Source organism: Balaenoptera borealis (genome assembly GCF_965194805.1).
Source record: "Balaenoptera borealis genome assembly, chromosome: 12".
NCBI classification, from domain to species: Eukaryota; Metazoa; Chordata; class Mammalia; order Artiodactyla; family Balaenopteridae; genus Balaenoptera; species Balaenoptera borealis.
The window spans coordinates 19636938-19658457 of NC_138869.1; the positions used below are offsets into that span (position 1 = coordinate 19636938).

Below are 21520 nucleotides of genomic sequence, written 5' to 3' on the forward strand. Positions count from 1 at the left end.
CAAAATAAAACTGTATAGACTAAAACGATGAGAGCTCTATCAGGAAGCACTCTCCAAGATCAGAACTCTATGAATCAGAGTTAACATAAACCTTCCATTCAAGAGGCCATCTCTCACCCAGGTGTGTTATCATCAAGCCTCCCATCTTTTAAAAAATCAACATGTGAAATGAAGGAAGTGTTTCAACCAGGATATACAATCTTTTTAATGTTAATTCCCAAATCCTTTGAGAATTGGCTCCCAATCTCTAAAAGACTATTTATAAGCTTTTTTTCTGAATGCCATCCTAAGAGTACATCTATGAAAAGCTAAGATTTTCTGTTGAACATAAGGACGTCAAAATAAGTCAAAGATTTTTCTCATACCAGTTGTCTTAACTTAATGAGTATCATTCAGAAGAGCTAAATTCCATCTAGTAATTCTAACTAATTCCTGTAGAAACTACTAAAGAGATTTATAAAACTACAATATCTTTCGCCTCAAGAAAAAGAAGGATAGCTAAAATATTCAAGCAACGCACTTCCTTTCTGTGCATTAATTGCCAATCTCTTTGGCCTTATTCCAAAAGCTGTTGCCAGAAAGTTATAAACAGATTGCAATGCCTCTGGAGAGAAACTCACACCAATACACTGAAAAAAATTCCACCTGGCAAGTATGAGAATAGTCCCCACTGCTTTCCAATTGACCAAGTGACACACTGTACAGACTGTGCCCTGTATACTTCTGTTTAGTGACCTCATTTCAATCCCTTTAGGCCGACTTCTGACACTGTTATAATTTGCCTTATTATAACAAAAAGAACTGTTTATGGATGACTCACAAAGCGCAAAATATTTTAATATGGCTCCTAACCAGTGGGATCATGGTACACTTAGCTTGAGTATAATTGTATTTATTGAGGTCTACAGGCTAATAGAAGCTTTTTCTCTAAATACAGGAATATAAAAACTGGCCGTCATTTGTTGTACCCAGAATCCTCTGTGTTTCAGTAGTCACCCCGTGGGGAAAAGAAAAAATGACATGTTTCCGCGTGTGGATTCCAAATTTGATTTGCTGATTGTCCCGCCCCATTTACTGAGGCTAAAGTTAAATGATATAATATAGGATGTCCTCTACTTATCCCAGTGATAAAGAATGTCATAAATTGGGTATATTCTACAGCCAGGGAGCCACTTTTATGGTTTCCATATTAAATCTCTCTAAGACACCTCTTCAAAACCCACCCATCTCATATACCTACTGCAGGTGGTTCTTCCCAATGGGTCTCACATTTTTACCTCTGTCAATGACACCCATGACAACAGGGATCAGTGCCTGTGCTGAATTATCCACACTCTCGCTTAGCAATTTCAAGATAGTTGTTTGGCATCAGGCATGGAGTCTGTAGCTACTGATCAAACTTATTTGTATGCTCACAGCAGCAGCATATGCCTGCTGAGCTCTCATCTGCTTCATTCAACTTTGGTTGAGAAGGTACTCACATTAATCACAGATATAAGTTCTATGCTGCTAATCCAGTCATTCTGTGTGTGTGTGTGTGTGTGTTTGGTGTCGGTGTGTATAAAGAATTATTTCTGTACTATTAGGTCTCCTTTTATTCCTTCATGTTGTAGGTGTATGATCTTCAAAAAGGGGTACGCAGACAATCCCTTAGAATGCAACAAGTAATACTAAAACATATATATGTATAACTGATATTGAACATATATATTAAGGCATATAGTTTGATATTAAAATATCCATATACACATATATGAGCATATATGTTATTTTTATCACATTGTATCTCATTCTTTTAAATTTCTGTCTGCTTTTCTGTTTTCTTACGGTAAATATTAGCACACTGTGAATCTGTACAATTTGGGATATACATATGTTGGAAGTATAGGCTCAAATATTATTATGAGAAGGGTCCACACATACACACACATACTACACTACTGAAGTCTAAGAAAATATCTTTCTGGTTCTACTTTTATTATATTTAGCAGGATATATAATCTTTTGAATTTGTTTGTTTAAAGCCTTTACCCTTTCTCCTATCACCAGATATTAGTATTAGAGATACTAATAGCTTCTTTTCCATTCTTAGAGAAAAGTTGCTTGTTTATTTTTCAAAGTCCCTAAGTTTTTCTACTTAAGATATATTAATAAACATACCTACCAAATGTTAAGGGAGGAATGAGGAATACTGAAAGGAAATCTGAAGAATTTAGAAGCATAGTAAAGTAAAATGGGCATTTGAGCCCTTGTTGGTTGTTTGCTTTTCATTGAAAAAAAAAAGGACAACTGAAAGAAACTATAGTGTAGGCACATCAAACTAATTAAGTTAAACTCAACTCACTTGAGGAAAAAATAACAGAGAGAAAGTACACTACAGGGAAAAACAGAACTTTCTCAAAGTAAGAGGCAGTTAAAAAATGGATTGGGGTCCACCCAGTGAACAGTGAACCCATGGCAGGTATAAAACAGGAGCTTTGAATCAGCTGAATTCAGGTCTACATGCCTTCCTGATATGAACATCTTGCTGCTCTGAAGCTATTTAGAATGTGAAAATAGTATTTTTCACACAGTATGTCCCCTACAAGCAAACCTATGACTTCATAGGTGCTCAGCAAAAGAAATGGTGATCTCTTACAATGCTGGGGGAAAAGCTGGCTATATAAGAATTATTTAGAGATAACATGCAATTTTTCTACATGGCACCATCCTAGGATACTTTTAAGGTGAATTCTCCTTACCACTGAATTTACAACAAATCATATGTAAACTGTAACTGCATTCTAGACAAAATTAGCAAGAGACCAATGGCTATCATAAATATTCCTGCTAGCTTCTACTCTGTATTAACACAGTGAATCTTGAGCTCCATAATATCAAACCTTGATTGTCGCTGTAATCCCAGTGCCACTGATTGGCAACATAATAAAGCTTAAAAAAATACATTTTGGATGAATTAGTGATTGAATGTATAAAAGCTACACATATCAAAAATTAGTGGTCCTTCAGTTCTTTAACCTGACAGTCATAGGTGTGAATGTCACTCTGATAGAGGCGGAAGGAGCACATTAACCACTGCATTTGGCAAAAGAGACATGGAAGCATAAGGAAAAAGAGCCAGAGGAGCTAAAAATAAAGTGAGTGTGCACTTACTCACAGTGTGATCTTTGGCTAATCACATAACCTTTCAGAACTCCAACTGTCTCATAGGTAAATAAGGGATAATAGTATCTACCTTGCAGTACAGGGTTGAGGGAGAGGGCTAACATGTACAAATGGCTTAGCTCAGGGATGGGACCTAGAAGGTGTTCAGTGACCAGAAGGGCAGCACAGATCTCCATGATCACCCAGAGGTAGGCAGTGAGGCTGGGAGGGGCCCCTGATCAGTGCCCCCCACAAGCTCAAACTCAGCCAATAGGTGGAAACCACATCCTAGGATAGGCACCTTGACGGCTGCTGTATAAGCTACCTGGGTGGACAGTACATGCCTTATTCTCATGAGACAGAAAAGGATTTCTTTACAATATTTTTTTTGGCAACTTTGTGAGTTCCTCAAGGCCAGGAAAAACACTTGTTTTATTAATTTTTGCCTCCCTCAGACTCAAGCACAGTGGCTGTCAAGGTGTCAAATCCTGGTTGCTTATGAAATGTACATCGAATGAAAATGCCTATTTTGTGTGTGTGTGCGGGTGTGTGTGTGTGTGTGCATGTGTGTAGTGTATTTGGAATAAAGTGGATATTTTTTCTTTCCTTTTTCCTTTTAAAAATGTACCTAATCTCGGGCTTCCCTGGTGGCGCAGTGGTTAAGAATCCGCCTACCAATGCAGGGGACACGGGTTTGAGCCCTGGTCCAGGAAGATCCCACGTGCAGCAGAGCAACTAAGCCCGTGCGCCACAACTACTGAGCCTGCGCTCTAGAGCCTGCGAGCCACAACTACTGAACCCGCGAGCCACAACTACTGAACTCGCATGCCACAACTACTGAAGCCTGTGTGCCTAGAGCCTGTGCTCCGCAACAAGAGAAGCCGCTGTGATGAGAAGCCTGTGCACCTCAATGAAGAGTAGCCCCCACTCGCCGCAACTACAGAAAGCCCCTGCGCAGCAACGTAGACCCAAAACAGCCAAAAATAAATAAATAAAATAAAATAATTTTTTTTTTAAGTACCTAATCTCAATCTTTAACCACTGGAGAGTTTCTAGTGATTTATAAAATAGACTGAGAGCACCTCAGCTTCTAGTCAATATTTGGGTCAATATCCCTAAGACGTTGTTATCAACTGATATTTACTTGGCATGAATGAGCTCTTGATTCAAATCATGGAGGTCCATACCCTCAAAAATGTGTGCCAAGATGCTCGATTCAATTCTGTTGAATGAATACAGTATCTTTTAAAAAGGAAGTGATATGTGATGCACATAATATTCTCTAGGATATAAGCTGGTGGTACAGTAGAAATGAACACACAACAGATATTCTTCAATATGCCTAACAAAAAATGCACAATAAAATGAAAACAAACAAATGTTTGCTTTTGGAAATTATTTACAAGCAAAAGCTTACACAAGCAATATGAAGATGCTGAATTTGTTCCTACAAACACTTCTGGAAGAATACTCTGAAAGAGTCCCTATTCCTGATCATTAGTTTTAGTATTTGTTGACTAAAAAAAAATTATTGACCCCCTACTAAGGAACAATTGAAGACATACTGGATGCTGGATGCTGTGCTAAGCAATTTATGGATTATCTTATGTAACAGAGTGCCCTCTAAGTTAGGTAGCACTGACCATAATTTTATAGATGATTAAATGAATTCAAATAGGTTAGTTAGCCTGTACAAACTCACAGTAAGTGACACAGCCAAGATGTGAACCCAGTCTGTGTAACTCCAAGCCCATGCCTTTACCGACTAGCTTACCTTCCCTACCACATCATTCATGTCAAGCACCATGAGTTTGAGAAAAGGACTCCATAATAATTATTTCTCTAAGTTCTACCACATTTTTTTTGTCCAATCACATTTTAAGATATACATTCAACTGTCCTAAAGATGCTAATAGCATAATATGGTGAAATCAGTAAAGAATATTCCAGGGCAATCAGACGACCTAATAAATATTATTCCTAGCTCTGTTATTAACATTGCCTATTAAGCGCAAGTTTTTTAACCAGTTTGGGTCTCAGTATCTTCATCTACAACATGGGAGTGTCAACAGTGATTTCGAGTTTCTTTTTGTCTCAGAAGTCTATAATTACAAGAAAAAAAATTCTCTGATAATGGAGTTGAAGGAGGTACACAGAAGATCAATTAAAATATTCAAGAGACTTGGATCATGAGACATACAAGGGAAGACTAAAAAGATTAGAAGTCTTTAGTGTGTAAAGATGAATACACAGAACAGATAGATCAAAATAAATAAAATCTTGAAGGATACAGGAGAGGTGAATACAATTATCTTTTCTACAACTTGGACTGTTAAAACTTAAAAGCGGGGAGATCCCTCAGAAATGAGGTAATTCATACAGAATAGAATTCTATTACTATGATAGGTCATATATGTTAAAGAAATAGTTTCCAGAAAGGTCAAGACATATTTTTGGCAAGTGAACTCATAGTTTATTCACAGAAAGGAGGGTTTATATTTCACCATTTGAGAACATCATGCAGAACAAATACACTTTCCCAAGAACCCCTTCCTTCCCTATAGATGGCTAGTCTACAAGTATCTGGAATTGACCAATGATATCAATTATCCTCAGGTACTCTGGATTTTGATTCAACTCCATCATGTAGCACACAGGAAGTAATCAATAAATATTTGCCAGAATGAATGAGCTCTGTCACTTACTAGCTGTGTCACCTTAAGGAAATTGCTTAACTCCTATCTTCTTGACAATCAAATGTGGCTATAATTTATTCCGTTGACTACCTGAAAGTAAGAATCAGCATGACTAAACTGCAGGACAAATTCTCAGAGGTGATGTTTTCTGCCAAAACTCCTAGGAAACCAGCTATAGCCAAGAGTTGAAGGCAGTTTGTTGTGCAGAACCCTGAGGTGGAGGAGCAGGACAGATTACTTTGGAGTATGACGGGCAGGGGCATTCCCCCATTTTCTCAATATGTCAAATGCATGTAAGTATTAATAGAAATCATTTTTGAAATGGTTTTGAAAGCAATAAGCAAAAAGTCAATGTTTTAAGTTAAGAATAAATCAAATAGATAATCTTTTAGATCTCAAACAGGATCTAGGTCTGACTTTATATTACTTTCTAATGCAATTGGAGATTGGCTCCCCAGTTAGTAGGAATGTCCATTACAAATTTGCAGTAGCAATTCTGAAAACAATTGATTGAGGAGCGCTTTGCTTTTATATATGATCCGAAATGTATGTGACAAAAATCTCATATATCAGAGAAGCAAGGCTCCTTTGACAAAAGCCTGATCAAATCAGTTGATCATGGGCAAGTTAATAGCAAAAGCAGACTCATTTAGTGATGATAAGAGGATATGTTTATGTGGGGCTTGCTGTATGCCAGGCGTTGTTCTAACTATTCTGTATTTTATGAATTCATTTCATCTGTACAACTCTATGAGGTAGACACTTTTTGTTTTTAAGGTCCTCATTCCAACGATGAGAAACTAAGGCAGAAAGAATTTACATATTGCCTAGGGTTACAAAACCATTTCTCCGGAATGCAGCTTTATAATTTTGATAGCCTTAAATACTGCCAAAGATATTACTGCAGCATCAGGACACTTTTAAAGCAGATCCTCGTTTTTTAGGGCTTCAAGCTTAGTGACACAAACATTTCAAATCATGATTAAAGAATGGAATTACAAACCATTAGAAGTCACACTGGAAAATGTACTGAAACTGCCTGAGAGTCTTTCAGGCACATTTAGGTATGAAAGGCAGTTAACATGGCTATTATTAGGACTTTCTGTCCCAAAACATTGCACAAGGGGTCTTTGTTTATTCATTCAAATATTTATTACTTTTCTACTCTGTGTCCTGCGCTGTGGTCAGGCACACCCATGAATGGGGAGCCCTATGTTCCTGAAATAGGAACTTATCTAAACAAATCCAATCCCAGGATATTATTCCCAATTTCCTGCTTGAGCCATTCCACCTGCTGCTTTGGTCAGAGCATTTGCTCAAGCGGCTTTCAACCCCTGACTGGTCTCCACTGTTCCTGCACCACTGGCTTGTGGACCTCAGACTCTCCTTCCTTCTCAGCTTCACCAAAGCACACCCAGGGCTACACTCTCTAATCTGCCCTTGAAATAAGACTACATTTCAATAATCTGTCCACCTTCCCCAGATGTTTTCAGCACTGTATGTATTTTAGTCTTGATAGCTACTTAAGGTTTCACATCACAGGGAACCTTAGGAGACAAAGAATTTTCAAGTGGTTTCACTACCCCATCCATGAAAAACTCATTTTCACCCATGAATTCATGTTAGAAAGGCTTCATAGGAAATGACAGTTGGTTAAGGTGGATAACTGTGTGGGGGTTTTTTGCTTTATTATGAGTGTAATAAATGTTCACTGTAGAGATTTGGTAAAATACAAATGTATATGCATGTGTGTGTATATATAAATATATACATATATGTGTGTATGTATGTGTATATAAATATATACATATAAAATAGAAATCATCTGCCAAAAATAAATATTACTAACATTTTAGTGCATTCCCTTCCCCAATTAATATATCGATATTCAACTAGTAGTACAGCTACACACACAAATATACACACATACGTGTATGTATGTATACTAATGAATATCTAAAAATCATAAACTGTTTAGCTACACATAACATTATGAACATTTCACTTTATTGAATAACCTAACATACCTTTTATGTTCATATGCTTGGGTCAATATTCACATAACTGGAAATCTAGCTTGATTTAGATTAAACATATGAAAATATGCTCAAACAGTAACGTAAAATGTTTACTTCCTGTAATTTATAACGATGAAATTTTGGTTAACAACCTAAATGCTCAGAAACAGAGAAATAATTAAGTACTTAGAATATAGCTATGTATTAGAAAAGTTTGTAGCTTTTTTTAAAATGTATTTTCAAAGAATATTGAATGCTAGAGAAACTTCTTATGTCATAATATTGGGTGAAACCAACAAAATTTTATACAGAGTTTGAGCTTGATTTTACAAAAAAATTATATGTATCTATATCTACCTGGGGAATAACATTGAAAACAAATACACCAAATTACGAGCATTGCTTGTGGGGGGAAAGGGGCAAGGAGAGAGAAAATATGATCTAATTTAATAGATATATTTTTTAATAGTCATGAATTATTTTTTTGCACCAAAATGAACATGATAAGAAATGAAAACACTTTTCTCCCAAAGGCTGCATAGTTATGTGAACTAGGTAAGTAAATGGCCCAATTTATCAAGCTGAAAAGAAAGAAATTGCGTTCCAGTTTTAGGGTATAGGGTGGGTATGGGAAAGCAAGAGAGGCAGCTGAGAAGTCTAAGAAAACAGAGCAGAGTCAAGAAGATATATGAAGTTTGGGGAAGCTGAAGATAAAGACAAAGAAGAAATAAAAAAGAGATGAGGCTGAAAAAATGTAATCATTTCACAATGTATATCAAGTTATCACTTTAAATATAAATGATTTTTATTCATCAATTATACCTCAATAAGGCAGGAAAAAATAAAATTATGTTTCTATTTAAAAAATAGAGATAATTTCTAACATGATGATCATATTTTATATACACTCGTTGGCAAGTGGAAACTTTGTTCTATAAAAAATTTCTAAGTGCAAAAACCCAACTGTGAAAATAAATAAGTAGCAGAGCATGGAAAAGTTACTCTGATAACTCAAAAAAAATCTAAAACTGCTACAAAGAGATGTCATAAGATGTTCAAAAATTAAAGTAGGCTATTGTTATTTATAGACTTTAAATGGAATAGTAACTATTTAGCTTATAATTTATTAAAATAAAATGCTAATTCTAATTAATCGTAATGCAGAAGAAAATATGCAAATTCAATGACAACTCTCAAAATACTTTTAATGGGGACCAACTCAAAATAATTCTGTATGAAGGGCTCCAGGGAACTGTGTGCAAGAAGAATAATATACAAACATAATTGTGTCACTCAAAAGACCAAATTAATAATTTCTAACAACCCGCCAATATGTAGACCTAGACCATGATTCCCCAGTGCCTCTTCACACTGAGCTCAGTACAAGGTAGATGCCAAAATCTCTGAGTTAAAGAGATGAGTATGCAAATTCCCAGTATGACTTTCTGGTCAACCAGCAGTGATTGCCATGATTTCCACTCCTACTAAAAATTGATCAGCGAATCAATGAGAAATATAAGGGGATCAGAGATTTCTGACATGAAGAGATAGAAAATCACTAATGATGCTTTAAAAAATATTCATTAAAATAAAATTTATTTGGGGCTAGGTAAGGCGAAAGTATAGTTAAGGATCACACCAACACACTGAGGGTGAGATACATTTGGGGCGATAGAGAATAAGAAATAAAGTCGAAAGATACAATTCTGGTTGAAAATTTCAATTAACATTAACTTTTTAAGATATCAAAAATCAACATTTAGAAAAAAATATTTAATGCAATCCTATTTTGCAAAATTTCAAATTGGTCACCTAGGGCTAGGCCTGTTTCAGTTCTCCATGGAATTGTGCATCTGCAATTACCTAAGACATTTAAAGCAAAGGAGGAAGAAAAGACAGCAGTGGTGGTAGTGATGATGGTGGTTGTGTTACTGTAAAAAAGAAAAGAGAGAAGAAGGAAAGAAAAAAAAATCTGCTTTAATTATGGGAAATCACCGAAGTAATTTTTTATTGTTTATAAATACTGGGGAAAGTTATTCAGATCTCCAATCTGCATTGATTTTTATCCCCCAGGGAATGTGAAAAAGAGATAGTATAGTAAAACATAATGCAGAATTTCAGTTAGACAAAAACTCTAAGTAAATATAAACCAACATACTAAATTCACTTTTCAGGTATCCAGTCCTATAGTAGTAGGACTACCAATTAATGTGAAATGAAAATTAGTGATGATTATCCAGTTAAGAGATTCTTAACCGCATTAGAATCACAAACACATTTGAAAATCTGGAGAAAGCTGACTCTTTAGAAATATACACACATATTCATGCATTAAATATATTGAACACAATTATAATGGTTTCAAAAATCCCCTCTGACTTGGATCATTCAAATCACTCAAGATAAAGCTGAACATAAACAGAGGATGTTCAGCCTTAAAATAGGGAACTAAAATATATCATAATTCTTTAATCAAATTTTATTGCAAATTACCTATCTTATATAACAATATAACATCTTACATTTTATGGCACTACATGACTTTTTTCATTTAATCCTTGAAATAACTTTGTCTGTGAATTTTATCAGGTTCATTTATAAATCAGGAAAAATACAATCCAATGAACTAAGTTACTCTTTAATTTCACACATAGTAAGTGACAAAAGTCAAGTGTAGAAACCATATTGTGATTCCAATTCTAGTACTTTCTCAACAGCATCATAACCCAGTTTCTAAGCTAAACATAAAAAGTGGTTTTTACTTTGTGAAGTTAGACAGTTTAAAATAACACAAAACAAACTCAATCCTTTACTGTGAAAGGAAAACATTTTTTTTTTTTTTCCAAATCATCAGCTGGTGGTTTGTTATGAACCAGTGAGCAAGCTGTGGACCAGAGCTTTCCTACTTGGGATTTTGTCAGTTTAAAGCCTTTGCTTTCATCTATTTCTGTTTAACATGATAACACAAAAGTCTAGAGAACCACCACCTTCCTTAGTTTCTTCACATAATCTGGACTCATACAGGAGCTTAAAAGACATGTTTTATACTCTTCATTATATACCAAATGCTCCGTATTTATTATACAAGAAGAGATCCTTTGATCCTTCAGAAACAAGCTCCTTTTTGAAGCCTTGGCAACATAATGTTCAAGAGGGCTCCTCCAATAGGGGCCAGTGGGTCACTCAGCACACATTTTTAAGTACATACTTTGTACAGCTCCTTATTAGGTCTTTATAATAAGGCAGAAACTCGGGGTGGGAGGATCCACCCAAAGCAAAACAAAACAAAAGCAGCAAACACTAAGAGGGGTTCAACTCCTTCCCTTAGTGAGCCCTCAGTGAAATGGAGAGAGGAAATTTTATCTAAGGAAGGCTGGGATGGTGGACTGAGGAGGGGTACAGGCACGTAATTAATTTGCAAGTTCAAGACCAGAAACAGATTAAGGTTAAAATTGCATGCAATCAACATTATTTTCTGTTTTCTCAAAGCCACCTAAAACATTACAAAGTATAATCTGAGGCCAGATATAAGGATCACACAGAAATCTCAATAGGCATTTTATAATTCCACAACAGTGAAGAAACTAGTAGCTGAGAGCTGAATTAATTATCTGGAAAATTCAAGCAAAAAATCCTTTCCTCTAATACTTCCATATCCACAAATATTTCAGGAAATATTAGGCTCTAGAGACCTACATATTCTAGAAAATGGACTAATTTCAGAAAAGCCAACTCTACTTTGGACATTCACATTCTTTTGGTTAGGAAATGTAATATTCTCAGGTCATTTCTTGCATTAATTATTCACTTAGTGTACCTGGAGTGGATGCCACTGAATTTGCTGCTGTGTTCTAGGGCAAAATTTGTGGAACTTATGGATGGACACAAGGGGAAACTGGCTGGTCAGTGAACGTTTTGGGAATGGCATTTTTTCCTGTCATTTTTACACATCAGTGGTCAAAATTAATGAAGTTTCTGAAGGAAATAACAATTAGAAAAAAAGATTAGGACAGACTTTTAATAAACTGTATCAGACATATACCATGTTGGCAGAAATTATAATTAATAAACGGTGAAATGTAACACCGCCTTAAAATAGAAAGCAGAATCTCCTTAGAAACAACACACAGGCTAATACAAAAATCAATGTTCACCGTGCTGGTTGTTTGCAAAATTACACAATTAATCCTGTGTAAACTAACCTATCAGCAATGCACACTGCAGGATTCCTGACAACTATTAGGCTGCACAATGTATTAAAGAAAGAGAACTTTAATGAGATCCCATGAGAACTTAATGATTTAAATCACTTTTTTTCCCCCTAAAAGAACATTTTTACACCACTTAACGGACATTATTTTCCATATCTAATATACATACGGTCGAATCCACCAGGAACCAGAAGACAGTCTATCTTGAGTCTAAAATATGCTATTAAGCTGATTTCAAAGTAACAAAGGATTTAGAAATCTACATGAAAAAGATGCCATCCTTATCTTCTTAGATTTGATAGTAAACTACTGCTATCCTATGTCAGTGGGCTCTCACAGGGGCTAATTAGCCATTACAAAATTGTATTACCACATGATATACCACTCGAAGATATGTGGTCTTGTGTGCATTCAATTTATGTAAATTATAATCTGGCTTATTCCACTACAAAAATAACTAGAAATAAAGTAATCATTTAGGTATAACCATTTTAAAGATTTTAAAATGATTATACATGTACCTGTTACACATGTACTTACACTTACATAAGCATATAAGTAAAGATGTTTACATTCATCTGTAGGTATTCCCTTGAACACTTAACATATAAATAGACAATTCTGCACAGTTTAATCAGAAAAACAGTTCTTTTTTTTTTTTTTTTGGATTATTGGGGTAAGCCTTTTAGGGACATTTTTCAACTCTTAGATTCAATGTAATTCCATCCAAAAGCATACCACTTGGATAGAGGCAAAGTGATTCTTCAAAAACTGCCCTGTGCCTTCATTACATATTCAAGTGAATTGAAATGCCCTTGAAGAAGACATATTATTGTTACATATTCCAATAACCTCATTAAATTTGGTCTTAACTTCTTCTGAGCCCTGATTCTGTAATCCTGACAGCAATCCTGTCATAGATGAAATCCAGTTAGGCATTGTCTACCTCTATACCAAAACTGCATGCCAAAATAAATGGATGCATGGATGGATCGATCTGTCAATCCATCTATGGATCGATTAATACACAAGGGCATTAATTGCAATAAGCGAAATTTAGAAAAAGAGAAATGCTGTCAATCATCTTCCTGGAGCCAGTGTGGACATCCTAGGGAGCCCCACGTGCACTCACGAGTATTGGCTGGTTTCCTTCCCTTTACTCCACTGTTGGAATCAAACAGAGCAAAATTGCCAGTGGGAGGTCAGAAGCAAAGAGTACAGGTATCTTAAAGAGTAGAAAGATGGGGAAAAGTGAGGAGAGACCAAAAGAGGAAAATCCAGGAGGAGAAAAGAATGTAGGCGCACAAAGGAGAGCAATTTGCCTGAAAGGCTGGAAGCCTCCAAAGCAATAAAGACAGGCGACATTTCTGCAGTGACGTGTCAGCACGAAAACTGTAGCAAGGGCCCACACGTGCCAGCGCCGTGCCACATGTCACCTACTGTCTTTCAAAATGATATGAGCCTTTTAGCTCTTATTTTCATATAATAATAATTAAGAATGTTAAGAGAAAAGACAGGGTTTTGGTTAGTTCATTTTTTTTTTTCTCATTTAGCTCAGAAGCACAATACTCGCCTACTTAGTCCAAGGAACTAGCACTGATATCTCGGCAGCATCACTAAGCGGAGCACACATACCCAGTGCTACTCTAGACCCCAGCTTCAGGTCTTGCTTCTCCGGGCTGATGTATCAATTCCTGTCTCCTTATGTTTCTTCTCATATAGCTTTTCTATGAAAACAGTTAGGCAGAAACAAATATTAAAACTGATTTACGAGATGGCTCCGTACTTGGTTTTAATAGATGGGCATTCATAGGTGGTTATTAAAGTAAAAGTAAGATGAACATGGGGTGGGAAGGAGGTGGCTACCATTGATAGTCCTTATAAACCCTGGTAATATCGATTGGGCTGGCCAGAAAGTTCGTTCGGTTAGTGAATCGGGTGTTCAATAGAATTCTTGGTGAAAATGAGAATTGTGTCTTTTTACTTAAAATCGAATGAACTTTTTGGCCAACCCAATACACCCTGCTACTTTCTTGTATGATATAAATATTAATTTTACCATGAAGACTCCTGGTGAAATTATTTAACCTGAAATAATAGGCATGAATTAATCTGACATGCATTTCAGTGTTCACCAAAAATTTTCCACTTTCAACAAGAAAATATTTTGAGAAGGACTAAGACACGCTTCATAAAGGACAGTCTGATACCCTGTACAGCTTCCATCGCAGCACTTATTATTCATCTATTAATCGTCTACCCACTGAGCTAGACAGTAGGTTCTTTTAGCGTAGGTACCAATCCACTAGTTGCTCACTATTGTTCCTGAACTTAATGGAGAACTTGGTGTACACTCAGAGCTCAGTATTACATGTTGAATGAATAAAAGGTTTATATACTTAATCCTCTAGTCAATTAGTACCTAACACAGTCCTTTTGAGTTCTTTCAGTCAATTTCTTGCACTTTTCTCTCCCACTGAACTCTGCAATTTGATGTAACCAACATGGTTTTGGATACTTCACTGGATCTAATAGTGTTCACAATTGCAGCAAATACATTTTTAGCAAATGCTACATGCTGCTCACTGTTCTAACAGTTTTTAAAAGAATAATCCATTTAGTAATTGCAACAATCTTCACAGATAGGTCTTATTCTTTATACGTGATACAGTAGCAGTTTCACTACAAAAATTGACCACGTTTTGAATAGTAGATTAGTCCCAAAGAAAGATGGTATAGCACCCATACAAAAGTTAACTCTATGGGGCAACACTTAGAGGACATTTACCTTCTAATATTAACATCACAATGCATATTTGTTTTCCTATAACAGTTCACTTAGGTATCACTGTTTTATATCACATGATAGTGATGGACCATAAAGCTTTCACCCAAAGGTCACTTAATATTATGAATCTTTCAACCAGAAAATAGTTTGAAGGGTGGTATGTTTGGCTGAAAAATGACTCCCAAAGTTGTCCACATGCTAATCCCTGAAACCTGTAAGTATGTTGCCTTACATGGTAAATGGACTTTGCAGATGTGATTAAATTAAGGATATTGAGACAGTGAGATTATCCTGGATTACGTGAATGGAGCCAATGTAATCACAGGGTCCTTACAGGGAGAAGGTAGGAGGGTGAGAGTCAGAAAAGGGAATAAAAGGACAGAGCAGAGACAGAAATTAAAAGATGCTATACACTGCTTGCTTTGAAGATGAAGAATGGGGCCGTGAGACAATGCAGGTAGACTCTAGAAGCTGAGAAATATAAGAAACAGATTCTCCCCTAGAGGCTCTAGAGGGGGCACAGCCTTACTGACATCTGGATTTTAGGACCTGTAGCCTCCAGAATGGTAAGAGAACAAACTTAAGCCACTAAATTGGTGGTAATTGTTAATAGCAACAATAGGAAACTAATGTAGGTTGTGTACAGAAATGTGTAGCTAAGAACTCACATTTCAATTTTGAGGGGCAGTTTTTGGTACTTCTTTTGGATTCATACAATTGCTGCCTTCATTCTAATTATTTTATAAGAAGATGAAGTAATATTACATTTATAAGCCAAAATTAAAATTACACTGCTTTTTACAGACACTTAAGTCTTTAAATAAGATTTGTCATGTAGGTAGTCTCATATTTATTATTGAGCACATAAAATATTTTCATAAATTAAGCCACTTAATATTAAGGTAAAATGGATTAATATCTTGTATAAGTTAAACACAGCATCTACTGTCTTATTAACTTAACATGAAACAAGTAATTTAAACTCTCTTCAGTGGTGTGCTCATCTATATTCCAAGATAAGATAAGAACACTTACAGAACTGAGAAGAACACTGGGAAGATTATCTGATATGCAAGTACTACTAAAGTATGTCTTTGAACTTTGTGTAAGTACTGGAATGTTACTATGTAGATCCCCTCTACTCTTTTAAAGAAGAGACTGAGTTGATTTTTTTTTGCCTAGTTTTTCACAATTACCATGTTGAAAGTGGAAAGGCATGAGATTTCTCTTAGATCTAAGCAGGTGAATCTTTGAATACGTTTACGGTCTAGTACAGGTAAATACTCTGATATACTGGCATTGTAATCAGGAGCTGAAACAAACTCATATATCAGTCTTCTAATGATAATGTTTCCACAACGGAGGACTCAAAACCACTAACTCTAAATTTTCAGTTTCACAATGTAGCTTAGGTGTTTTTATGTTATGAAGAAATTTAAATACAGAAAAATAATACAGAAATACCTATATGATTCCCATCTAGAATTAACAAATGTTAACATTTTGTCATATTTGCTTCATAGCTCAACTTTTTAAATAAATAAAATACAAGAAATCAAGTCAAATCCCCTTAAATTTCTTTTCTAAATTCCACTTCCCGACTTCCCTGGTGGTCCAGTGGTTAAGACTCTGCACTGCAGAGGTCATGGGTTTGATTCCTGGTTGGGGAAGTTCCTCATGACGCATGGTGTAGCCAAAAAAGAAAAAAAAAAAATCCATTTCCCTTTACTTCCAGAAAGAACCAACATAATCCACTTGGTGTATAACAATACATGTTTTATATTTTTTCTACAAAGACAATATAATTTTGTATGAGTTTTTTTAATTCACATAATTGGTATCATCCGCAAAGTGTCATTCTGAGACGTGCTTTTTTTCAGGTAAACTGTTGTTTTCAAAATCTACATTTAGATTTAGTTCATTCATTTGAACTGTTCTATAAAAGTCAAGATCTATATATTAAATATTTTATATATGTCAAATTATTCATTCCCTTTAGAAGGACATTTAGGTTGGGTTCTTGTTTGGGGGGGGTTTGTTTTTTGGGTTTTTTTGTTGTTGTTGTTTTTGCACTTACAAATGGTTGCATGGAACATACTTGTATATTTCTCCTTGAGCACATGTGTGAGCATTTCTCCTGGGTGATCATGTAGCAGGCATGTGGATGAGCATGTGGCTGGGCATTCCAGGGTGTAAACATTTTCAACCTTTCTAGCTCTTGCGAATTCCTCCTCCAAAAGGGGATTATGTCACTTTACACTCATACCAGCAGAGTATGAATGCTTCCATTTCCTGGCATCTTCACAACAGTCAGCACTAGAGGTTTTCACTGTTGTAGCCTAATAAATGTTAAGCAGCTTCTCACTGTGATTTTTTAAAAATCAGCTTTATTGGGGTATAATTCACATACCATAAAATTACCACATTTTAAATGAACAATTCAACGGGTATTGACAAAAGCATGCCGTTGTTTAAACATCACTATAATCAAAATAGAAAATATCCATCTCCTCACCCCCCTACCCCCACCCACCAGTCCCTGAAGTCACTGATCGTACCTCTGTCCCTTCAGTTTTGCCTTTCCCAGAATATCGATAAACGAAATCATACACTGTTTGACTTTTTGTGTGACTCCTTTCACTAAGCATAATGCTTCTGAGAGTCATTTATGTTACTGTATTTATCAGCACTCATTATTTGTGACTGCTGAGTAGTAGTCCATGCTATGGATGAACCACAATTTGTTTTCACTGTGATTTTAATTTGCACTGTCCTGATTACTCAAAAAGTTGAATATTGTTACATATATTTTGAGTCTCTTTTTTCTGAAATGTGTGCTCTCTCTTTGCCCATTTTCCCATTGTGTTGTCTTTTTTCTTATCAATTTTAAAACTATTCTTCGTTCTTTTTGTCATTCTTAGCATAAGTGATAGATATTTTTCACATAGGTTTGAAAATAAATACCCAAAGTGTAAACTTTAATCCTTCTGGAAGAAGAACACATTTAGCAGCGTTTGACATCTACATGCCAAAAAATAGGGTAGGCATCTGCATTAAAGTCAGTGTACTTTATTTTCTATTCAGTAAACCTTTAAATGGTAGAATGGTTCTTTCCTAGGAAGGAGGGAGGTGGGTAATGTGTCCTATATTGACTTGGGGACACTTAATATGAAACATTAATATATAGCATGAGAAAAAGATATCTAAATTCTATGTGAAACAATTATCTCACCATTTCAACCAACACACATCATGCTTATGATCAATAATTGAATGGAAAATGTCTTTCATCTTCTACACCCAACACAAAACTACTGTACAAATTAATAAGTAGGTTCTCCCAGAGTACTGTGCATGTACTCTTTCTGCAATTGCATGCCCTCATCCAGACCAGAAGCTCACTAAATGTCACACACCCCAGCCCTGAGCCCCCCTGGGGCTCATACAATTCACTCTGCTACTAAGCAGCATGGAAACAAATATCTTAAACCTTGTCATCACACAACTCCTTATTCTTTGCTTGTTTCCTATGTAGGTTTTCTGCCTGCAGGGGCTGTGTGTTATTCCTTATAACAACCCCCAAACCACCCATATCATCTTATTAGAAGTACAATAAACAGTCTCGCTTACAAAATCCCCTTTATCACACCCTGGTTCAAGTCCAAAGCGTTCTCATCTCCCATGTGGAATACCAACTGATCTTGCTCTCCATCATAATCCAGTCTTCACACAATAGCAAAAGCGATTTTTTTTTAACAAACATAAATCAGATCAAGTTGCTTAAACTACATGAAGAACTGAACAGACATTTTTCCAAAGAGGAAATGCAGATGGCCAACAGGCACATAAAAAGATGTTCAACATCGCTAGTCATCAGGGAAATGCAAATCAAAACTACAATGGGATATCACCTCACACCTGTCAGAATGGCTGTCATTAACAGGAACACAAATAATACATGTTGGTGAGGATGTTGAGAAAAGAGAGCCCTTGTACACTGTTGGTGGGAATGTAAATTGGTGGAGCCACTGTGGAAAACAGTATGATGGTTTCTCAGAAAAATAAAAATAGAACTGCCACATGACCCAACAATTCCACTCCTGGGTATATATCCAAAAAACCCACAAACACTAATTTGAAAACATACATGCACCCCAATGTTCAAAGCAGCAATATCTACAACTGCCAAAATACGGAAGCAACCTAAGTGTCCGTAAACAGATGAATGGATAAAGAAGATGTGGTATACATGCGCACATGCACACACACACACACACACACACACACACACACACACACACACAATGAAATACTACTCAGCCATAAAAAAGAATGAAATAATGCCATTTGCAGCAACATGGACAGACTGGGAGGGTATTATGCTAAGTGAAATAAGCCAAATACAAAAAGATAAATCCTGTATGATATCACTTATGTGTGAAATCTAAAAAACAGAACAAACTGGTGAATATAACAAAAAAGAAGCAGACTCACAGATATAGAAAACAAACTAGTGGTTACCAGTATTGGGGCAATATAGGGGTGGGAGACTGGGTGGTACAAACTCTTGGGTGTAAAATAGGCTCAAGAATGTATTGTACAACACAGGGAATGTAGCCAATATTCTGTAATAACTGTAAATGGAAAGTAACCTTTAAAATTGTATAAATTTTTTTTTAAGTTGCTTAACTGCCTGGATTTTTTTGAAGTTACTATATTGCACTTAAAATCCATATTCTCATGCATGACCTAGAAGGCCTTATATGATCAGCCCTAACCTCACCCGTGCCAAGCTCTCCCACGCTCACTGCACTCCAGGTCTCAGCCTTCTGTCAGCTCCAGACGACGCCAAATTCGTGCCTTCCACACTGCCTTTCCACTCCCTGCCCCTCTGCCTGGAACTCTGCTCTTCTGGCTCTTTTCCTATTTGCCTTCTCCCCTTTCTGGCTCAGCTTGAAAGTCACCTTCTCAGACAGTCCTTGCCAAAGTAAGTTCCTTCTCTCATTTTTCTCTACCACAGTCCTTTGTTTCTGTCCTGTAATGATTTTATTGTTTATTTATTTATTGGCTGACATTCTCAGTAATGGCAAACTATGACAGGGCAGGGAATCTGTCTTCACCTTAACGCTTAGCACAGCGCCTGGGGTTTATAACAGTTCAATAAATATTTGAGGAATGAATGAATGACTCCTTGAAATCAAAACTACGCACATACCACACACTCACACTTCACTTGAAGACGCTGGTTCTTCTGTCTTCTATTTGGGAGCACAGCTACAGCCCCATAGGTAAATTTTTCTGATATGGTTCCTTGCCAGCATCAATCTGGTCAGACCAAATTATTCAGGAGTTGCACAGAAGATAATTCCTCCCCTGATGCACACAGGACTAAAGGGGGAAAAAATCAAGCTAGTAAAAATTTCCTTCCTCTGCAGACTTTTAAACTGCTAATCGGCACAAGCAGCTTGTAGCAGATTGAGCTCAAAGTGTAGCTGAAATGGCACATAACTAATGCCAGGTGATTTAATATCTTACATTGCCCCAGTGAAAATATTGACAAAGAAGAACACGATTTGGAGTCTTTCTGCACTGCTGAATTTGCTGTTAGCTTTGGAGCCTCTATCAAGGCATTTCCATTAATCAGCATTGCTGAAGAAAGGAAGTCTGGGTGTGGCATGCAGAAACCACTGCCAAATTGGGAAAATGCTAGAAAATGGTAAAATGCTAGTTATCTAGTTATGAATATTTAGGAGCCCTTTCTCAAAATGTACGGTCCCCTTGGTGAGTGTCAAAGTAATGTCCAGCAACGCTCCTTGACTGGTCGATGGCACATGCCTAAGGAGGAAATAAGTCTCCTGAATATACTGCCAATACTACACAGGCAATTACCAGTGTTAGGGGAAATATGACGTTGAGATTCTTCTAGCAAAGTCACATCTTACTAGTGGCATCTGTAAGCACAAACTTTTTTTTTTTTTATAAACAGGTCTGGTGTAAATTGACTATTCTAGGGTTCAGAGGTCATTATTTTATTAATAAAAGCTTTCTCTAGGGACTTGCCTGGTGGTCCAGTGGGTAAGACTCCATGCTCCCAATGCAGGGGGCCCGGGTTTGATCCCTGGTCGGGGAACTAGATCCTGCATAAATGCTGCAACTAAGAGTCCACATGCTGCAACTAAAGATCCCGCATGCCACAATGAAGATCCCACATGCCACAACTAAGAACTGGTGTAGCCAAAATAAATAAATAAAATTTTTTTAAAAAGCTTTCGCTAGTGCAGTAATTCAGAATTCACTCTCATTAGCTTTATGAAAGATAACAGTCGCTTTAATTCTTCTCCTGACAACATTAAAAAGAATACAAAAAGCAAGGAGATTTTTTTTTTCAATTGTCATATAGGAGAGTCAAATTGGAAATCATGGGACATCAAAAAGAAAAACAAAACTGTAGTATTTAGAATTATTGTGCCATATACCCTCAAAGATACATTTTACCCTCACTGAGCCAAAACTTCAAATACCAGCAATACTATTTCTCCCACAGTACTTCAGTTTAAAGCCGTACCATTAGACATCAGTTTTTAAATATCACCTGATCAGTAGTGCCCCTCTAAAATACAGCGGTATTTTTTAAACACCATATTTTGTTTACATATTCTGGCA

The 21520-nt window shown here is 36.3% G+C and overlaps 1 long non-coding RNA gene across 1 annotated transcript in view; it reads right to left on the reverse strand.

Moving 5' to 3' along the window:
• The window catches only part of LOC309607160, a 70291-nt gene that overhangs the window by 27571 nt on the left and 21200 nt on the right, over positions 1-21520 (reverse strand). The window contains exon 2 of the long non-coding RNA XR_014232289.1: positions 20091-20245. This is a non-coding gene — a long non-coding RNA (uncharacterized lncRNA). The remainder of the gene's footprint in view (positions 1-20090; positions 20246-21520) is intronic.